This window comes from Rhipicephalus sanguineus, unplaced genomic scaffold (assembly GCF_013339695.2).
Source record: "Rhipicephalus sanguineus isolate Rsan-2018 unplaced genomic scaffold, BIME_Rsan_1.4 Seq2793, whole genome shotgun sequence".
Taxonomy (NCBI): Eukaryota; Metazoa; Arthropoda; class Arachnida; order Ixodida; family Ixodidae; genus Rhipicephalus; species Rhipicephalus sanguineus.
Window position 1 is genome coordinate 10,205 of NW_023614930.1, and position 8,454 is coordinate 18,658.

General features: G+C 44.8%; 1 long non-coding RNA gene across 2 annotated transcripts; it reads right to left on the minus strand.

Annotated features, from left to right (window-relative positions):
* Positions 1 to 681: 681 nt before the first annotated feature.
* Positions 682 to 6,446, minus strand: LOC119376922 (uncharacterized). Of its 2 annotated transcripts, XR_005180696.2 has the most exons (3): positions 6,305 to 6,446; positions 4,653 to 4,853; positions 682 to 928 (listed from the first exon to the last, which is right to left on the minus strand). It is a non-coding gene; the product is annotated as an uncharacterized LOC119376922 (long non-coding RNA). The 2 variants fall into 2 exon arrangements; XR_005180698.2 differs by lacking the exon at positions 6,305 to 6,446 and having other exon boundaries at positions 4,653 to 5,019.
* Positions 6,447 to 8,454: the final 2,008 nt, after the last annotated feature.

Genomic DNA, 8,454 nt, shown 5'->3' on the forward strand with positions numbered 1-8,454 from the left:
TGCTCCGCATGCCTCGGTATGTAGTATTGTTGCGTACCATTAGAAAAACACTGGTGCGCTTTCGTTCCATGAAATACCAGCTGCCGCTGGTGTACGGGAGCGGTGGCTTGCAGCGATTAGGCGGGATAATTGGTCGCTTAATACAACTTCGAACTACACAAGAGTATGTAGCCACCGTTTTCAACCAGAGGACTTCATAGGAGGAAAAAGATGGCGGCTCAAGAAGGATGCAGTACCATCAGTCTTTGCAGACTTCCCCTCACATTCGCAGCCCAAGGTAATGACTGGACGAAGCATGGCAAGTATCACTAAACGTGACCGCGTTGTGACCGAACCCCTAGTGAAAAATTTCGTATGTACGGAAGATACGGATCCGTACATACAGAATTATGGTATTACGGATCCGCTTGGTACGGATCCGCATGATGCGGATCCGCACGATCCATATATATGGTTTCCGCATCAAAAGCTCCGTATATACGGCGTCCATATATATGGAAATATGGTATTACGGATGCCGTATGATACGGATGGCCATGCGGAATTGTGGTCATGCGGAAACTGCATGATGCGGTTTTAATATATTTGGTTTCCGCATCGGATCCCATTAGGATTTTGTACCGTCCATTTGGGGATACTAAAAACTATCTTCTGTAAGGCGAAAACTGACTTTTACAATAGTTTCTGATATCTCAAATTGAGCAAACAATATTTATTTTACATGTGTACAAGTAAAAACAGTGTAGTCTGAGAAAAGACGCAATCAAGCCCTGGCACGCACAACCACACGAGCATCTTGTCGTCTTCTCCTTCCGCCACCAGTTGCAATGACATCCAGCTTGTCTGCCAGGTATCAGCTCACGCTCCGGTCACCGCTCTGCCATGGAGGAACGCCTTCCACACTTCTCCACGTGACATTCAAAAGCATCTGAAATAGGCCAGAAGTCAATGCTACGTGAGCAGAAAGACATTAATTGCCAACGGGAGAGTTAAGTAGATGTGCTATTTGCAATAGTGCTAAAGCCATGACGCATACAGTAGGCTCATCGCATTTTAAACACTGATATCTAAAATGTAAAAGGTGCAGTAGAATTAAGTGACTGTTTATTAAGTGCCACATAATGATCTCACTTTTTGTTTGGGAGAAAAATTAAATCAGACTTCAGAGCATCATTATGCAGGATAAAAGCTTCAAGAGAACAAACATATTAAGGAACAATAAAGTTGCAAAGCGCAACTTTAACAATGGCTGCCATGATTATAACTAAAGAATCAGGCTCAACACAGGCAACGTTTGTTTATAAGGCCTATGTTCACTCAGCTTTGCATGAACTGCACCGCAAGATGCACAGCACATATCACAAAAATTGCAAAAAAAAAAGGAAACACCCCATTTCGTCATCTTCAATGCCTTTGCATTTGCTTCTATATACACTGCCTTTTATCCAGGTCATTGGTTCTCAAATGTGAGTCCACAAAGCCATTTCGGGGGCCCGCGAAAGTTTTTCTAGCAAAACGGGAACTTTCTTTTTAGATGCACACTATGTCCCGTCACAGCGGCCCCTTCTGAATTTTAGTATGCTTCACCGCATAACGTGCTTGCATTGCGGTCGAGCTGACTTATGTTTACACTTCTCCATGAGATGGCTGTAAAGCTTTCATTGTAGTTTTCTACGACATATGCACGCGGCGGTACCTTTTCTACCCTTGCACACTTGAAAAGAAAACATAGCTAGAAACACGTTGAATGTGGCTGCAGACGCACAACTTATTGACAAGGTGTTGAGATCGAATTGACATTACACTTTAGTTTGAGCGCTGTTTGCCAGGGGGAAATAAAAGGCATCCATTTCACGTTGCATATTGTGCTAACACATACCCCCTGGCGGCACAACGGGAATTCGGTGCATCGGAGAAAAGCGTCCGATACTGGAGGAGCCAAAAGCAGCACATCACATCCTGCAGCAACCAACGAGAAACTTCGTTTCGTGGACGGACTGCAGTGCACCCCAAACTGGAAACGCTACTCGCCGAGTTCGTCCGGGAGCTGCGTGCAAGGTCGCTACCCGTGACAGCGGAGTGCATCCGCGTGAAAGCTCTTGAGATAGCGCGCGACTCTAGGCTCACGAGGGCACAATTGAAGGGCTCACCATCGTGGGTGTGCTGATTTATGAAGCGGAAGGGCTTTGCGCTGCGGCGGCATACTTCCGTGTGCCAAAAACTGCCCGAAGATTTCGATCACAAGCTGGTCGAGTATCAGCGCTTCGTCATACAGCTTCGTCGACAGCATTGCTACATGATGGGACACATGGGCAACGCTGACGAAACTCCGATCTGGTTTGATATGCCCTCGAACACGACTGTGACCGCTAAAGGATCAAAGCAAGTGAAGCTCTTGACGACAACGGGCAACGAGCATTCGCGATTTGCAGTGATGCTCGCGTGCACAGCCGATGGAAAGAAGCTGCCCCCTTATATCATTTTCAAGAGAAAAGAGCTACCGAAAGAAGACTTTCCTCGGGATGTGATTGTGAGAGCGAACGAAAAAGGGTTCATGAATGAGTCCCTCATGCTTGAATGGATCCAACTCGTGTGGAATCGGCGACTCGGTGCGCTTTTTCAGCGACCGAGCATGTTGGTCCTCGACTCATTTCGAGGCCATCTCATGGCCGATGTAAAGGGAGCCCTGTCTGATGGCAAGACGGATCTTGTCGTGATCCCTGGGGGATTAACATCAACCCTCCAGCCACTGGACGTAGTGCTCAAGAAACCCTTTAAAGGTCGCGTGCGCGAGCTCTACAGTGAGTGGATGCTGGGCGACAATCCCAAGACCCCCGCTGGCCGCCTACGACGTCCACTTCTCGTGACCGTTTTTGGCTGGGTGTCGTCAGCATGGAAATCTCTCCCGGAAGAGATGGTGTGCAAGTCTTTTCGCAAATGCTGCATCAGCAACGCATTGAATGGAACGGAGGACGATGCACTCTGGGACGTTACTAGTGACCAGGTGTCATCCGACTCAAGTTCGGACGAGTCTGAGTGACAGCACTTTGTGGCCTTCTGGCGTTTAACTACATATCAGTGACCAAATGAAAAGAAATGTCACCACAGTGCAGCTGGTTGTGTCGCATATTTATCAAGGTAAGGGTGCGCCACGATACTTTGCAATTTTTTTAATTTCTTTTTTGGAGATTCAAAGTTTGGGGGGTCGACCTATATTCTGGTCCGACCTATACTCCAGTTTTTACGGTAGTCTCATCATAGAGCGAGATACTGTGCGTGCAACCTCTATTCCCCAGCAGGTGACAATGTTTTAAGACACGACCGAGCTTTTGCCTTTGCCACCAGCAGGTGGACTTACAAGCTTGGAAGACTCTTTCAGGATAGTTGGCGTGACTTTTCTGATCGCGGACCGGAATTTTGTTTCACACCTGCTGCGCACTGTTTAGGTCAGGAGTGCGACACCTTTTACGCCCGATAGCCGTGTTGTCTGGGGCAAACTCCCGCACGCTAGGCCTAACGAGCACTAGCTACCTAGTCGTTAGTGCCTGCGGATGATCAAGGTTGCGGTTTGGTGCCGAGTCAATGAAACGTTTTGCAGTTGTTGCATTCAGGAGTGACTTAAATCTTCACTGAAAACTAGGGAGTGCATGTGCAACACTAGATTGGTGGTTCACGGTTGCCACTGTTTTTTTGGACATCGCGCCCGGAATTTCAATAGCCGTTCGACGTATAGTTTCTGGCCAGTGTGGTACCACAGCGAAGTCCGCATAAATCATGTCTGAAAAGTCAGTCGGCAGCTTTCCACTACGGCACTCTTTGTTTTTGTTTTCTTGTTTCCGTGTTCACTATGTCGACACTGCAGGCCCGCAGACGTTGACCTTTCAACGTTGGCAAATTTACGCCCAGTTACATGCCTGGATAGTCGTAATCATGCGGGTGCCTGTTGGTCATGTTTTTCAGATGTACAGCCTTTCACAAATGTTTTGTTTACAGGGCAATACCGCTTATAGTGCAGATATTTGTGACTGGCAACTTGTTATAAGCGGTCCGTGCTATACCTGGTTTATTCAATGAATGTACTGATATGGTTTTTTTTGCAAATAATGCCCATTTACACATCCTTTATCTGTAAAGAGACCGGTTGATCAGTATGCCACTGCATCTGATTCACTGGATGTGACCAATGGATTATGTAGCATCCATGATGCAACGGATACCCAGTTTTTCACTATACGCGCTGACCCAACCAAGGTGCTTATGATAACAATGCCAAGCATACATGCAGGGCCTCCCGTGAGTAAAATTTCAGCATTTAATCTATGCTAGGCTCATTTGTGCTCTTACGCCCGGAACAACTCAAGTATAATGCAAAATGCTGGCAGCTCTAGAAGAAAGTGAGTTTTTCCTGATGCATCTGAACATTTACTGAGGTGACAAAGCTACAGTAATCTGTGGCGGCAGCCACAACCATTTTGAAACTTCTGAACAGTGCACCACTTGGGGCTACTAACAGCACTGGTGCAAAAGCCGACACTACCTGGCTAGAGAAATTACCACACTTGTCACCCCTATTCCTCTAGCCACCCCGACTGAATCTCACCCACTATTCAGCACGTGTGACAGGACAAAAACGAAACCATCCAGGCACTCACACTGTAGAGCATGAAGTTCCTCTGGGGGTGGTAACCTCCTTTCACCTTGATGAAACAGCAGCATAGTGCACTGGTAATGCACTACTGGCGCAGGTTTTCAGTGCACCACAGTGCCCTTCCTGTTTGTGTCACAGAGAGCTTGGGGTCCTTGGGTCTCTTCTGGAGACCACTGCCGCTTCTGGTTTTCTGCTTATGATCAACCTGCACAAGGTCGTAGATGAGGTCTTTAGAATTGTAAATTATGGTATCCGAATTTCTACAGCAAAAGAAAACAGTCCCATTTTCCAGAAGGCACATTGAGGCAACCCTTCTTAAAGTTAAGGCCCTGCATTTGCAACCTCTATTTTAGTTCTTTTGTTTTGAAGCTGCGCTTGACATTGAAGGTGTTAGTTCACTATGCACTGTATGTAAAAAAAGCTCATCCAGCACAACCACAACCCTAACTGGACAGGCAAGCAACGTTAGCTGGATGCTCTGGACGGCTTCTTTATGAAATGGCTTATGTTGACACTGATGGTGGTACTATACTGAAAAATATGCAAAGATTTATTAAACATTAAAGGGACCGACAACTGGCCAGAATGTGTGGTTAGATCCTGGCGGGAATAAAAAGACCGTGAATTGCAGGGCATGCTTTTCGCAATTTGAGTAAGATTACATTTTTAAATTGCGTTTAAAGGTAAAAAAAACAGTATTTATTTATTTCTATTTATTTAAAAGTACCTTACGGGCCCCTGGAGGCATTGCATAAGGGGGGTATGCGAAAAAATGTTACATCTGAACAGTGCACAAAAAGCCATGCTAGGATGCCATGCATCCTAGCAGAAGATGCCTGATGATGTGTTATCGAGTCGTTCTGTTTGCTGTACATAGTTTGATGCTTTATTGTGCACCATAATTAGTGCTCAAAATTACACTGTATTATATTATTACCTATCCCCGTCCTATTCTGTGCTGCTTACTAGGCAAAGGAGTTGAGGCTGAGAAGCAGCGTTGGCTTCGTGGCAACTAGTGGGACATATCGAGCCATGGCACACGCATGCGGAATGCACGCATGTGCACCAAACTGCAGTGCATAAACTCGTGCCACTGTCGTGTTGACCTCCCACTGTTTGCCACTTGTGTTGTGTGTAGACGACTTCATAGTAGCCACAGATCCAAAAATCCTGAAAATCTTTCACAGCACTTTCAGCGTCACTATTCCATGATTAAGACAGTGACTAGTTAGCTCTCCAGTGAACTAAAGAAAACAAGTACCACAAGAATTGGTTGTCAGTCCCTTTAATTGTTTCATGCTTTCAGCCATGTTAATATGTTAAAATGAGTGTCGTGCTTGACACAATCTGGTCTGCATGAGCTGAATTGTGAAATGGGGGAGCTATGCTGGAAAACACGCAGAGATCACGCCAAATATTTCAAGTGAACCAAGTTTTGTGTTGAACCTCCTTGTGCAATTTTTGTATTTCTAGCCTTGCTCGTTGCATGTTTTTCGTACCGCTATAAGACCTGTAATGCCTAGCTTATGTAATACTGTACGAAAATGAAATTCAAGATTGCTCAATTCAAAGCTAACCAAGTGCGTTCAACACCACTTCCTGTAGCCCTTTCTCGTGTAAGTGGCAGAATGACTGATTCTGCAAACCATATCTTACTTGCATGCGCTACAAGAGCCAACTCTGACACTGATGCATTCTGCTGGTTTCTTCAGATTACGAGGTATCTGTGGAACAAACAACAGAAAATCTACAAGTCACACGGGGTGACAGGTGGTGTGCCCCCCCCCCCTCCGTCCACATGCACACACACACACACACACACACACACACACACACACACACACACACACACACACACACGCACGCACACACACACACACACACACACACACACACACACACACACACACACAGAAACTTATTAAAAAGGGACCAACTCGCACACAGTTAAGATGAACGGGATTCAGTGTTTCAGATAGGTAGCCTGACGAAGGAAAGATATGCGGTATCGATGCTTCTTTTGACCACCAAGAGATGAGATGAGTTAAAAAGGGCAGAAGCTGTTTGTTCCCACATAGTGAGTATGGCCTGGATGTTTTGTTGGAGTGAAACAAAAACTTGTACACATACTTTTACCATGCTTTCAATATCACTTACATTTCGAGACATGTAACGTATGCATCCTGTAATATTAAGTACTATTATTTTTGTCACATTACGTATTAATCAAGCACATTGCCTACTGCATTCATGCCTACCACGACATATTTTAAAAATAAGTTAGCTGTACAGTCAACAAAGTTTTAAGAGCATTTATAATGTTATCCAAAATCAACTTACATCTATCGGGTAGGTAAACCATTCGCCTAAGAGGAAAAGGCATATCAAAGCAATTTTCAGTAATACAGGGCAAAGTGACAACGGTTTCTTTGTTTAAAAACCCCTCTCATTATCACATGCAAGCAAAGCACCTTAACGGAATATTTTATCCTGCTTGTAATGTGACCACTAGATGATATCTATCCACGTCTCAGTAGCAGGGTATCTGCTTTGCATTCAAGGAGCAAGAGAGCCTTCTCCTGAGCTTTCCTGCAAAAACTTTTCCTAATATGACACTTTCATTACCATTGATTCAATGTGAATGGGTTTCATTATAGCAGTACTAGCAGTTCAGTTATTATTTACAGGTTTGGGATTGTTGGAATTGGACTAGTGATACTGAGTTATTTTTCATCTTTTTTTTTATTGTTGATATGTATACTCCGTTCCACAAACTGGATGCAGCAGGGTGGAAGCTATGAGGTGTAAGCAAGCCATGTGTTTTCACAGCGAAACATAATTCTATAAGTAATTGCATAGACTTCTAAATCACCTCTGATATTTTTTTTTAACATTTCAAGTAAATGCACGCATCGAGTTCCGAATGTCATCACGATCAACAATGTCAAATGTGGCAGCACTACGAGCCGCGGGCGCCTTACAAGTTCCTAGAAACAATCTCTTCTCCTCTCCGGGCCTTTCGGCAGTGTTCAGCTACTCAGTGTTACCGCGATGTCAACATTTTCATCTGCTCAGCACCCACAATGCCTGTTTGTCCGCTCGTCACTCTTCCACCCGGCATGGTGAAGAGGAGCACTCGGCCAGGAAGAGAGACGAGCTGACGAACGAAGCATAGAGAAGGAAAAAGCGAAACCAGAGAGGGCCTCTTTTGTATCATCAAACGCGTGTAACTCCACTATTACGGCACAGTTTAAAAAAATTCTCACGGTTATGTGTTCGTTGTAGACTTATGCACAACTGCAAAACCACAACTAAATTTCGACCTCTGGGTGGTTTAGGGGCCGTTTAAAGTCGCACGCTTTAGACATTTGCATTTGTTTGGCACATGATTTGTCACAGTGATATCCGATATGTTAACCTCGTTTCGAATGTACGTCGCGTGCCTTTACTGTATATGTAACCACCAGTAACTGTGGTTACGAAGCAACATGGCACAGCCCATGCAGCCATGACCACCCGCTCGAATTTAAAGTCCTGCTTGCTGCTTGCCCACAACCATCAGCCACAAATAAACGGTGAAGTCAGCTATAGCTATGAACCACGTTACGCTGAGAACAAAGCATCAGGTGTGTTTTGTCATTATTGAGATCAGTTTGTTTAGTCACACTTGTTAAGCCTTGTAAAAACAACGAAATACAGTCACAAGTACATTGCTGTCGAAGCATGAGGATGCAAATATAAAGCAAATAGAAATGCCACTTTAAAATTACAGGCTATACAGTGCACGATGACAACTTGATAAATTC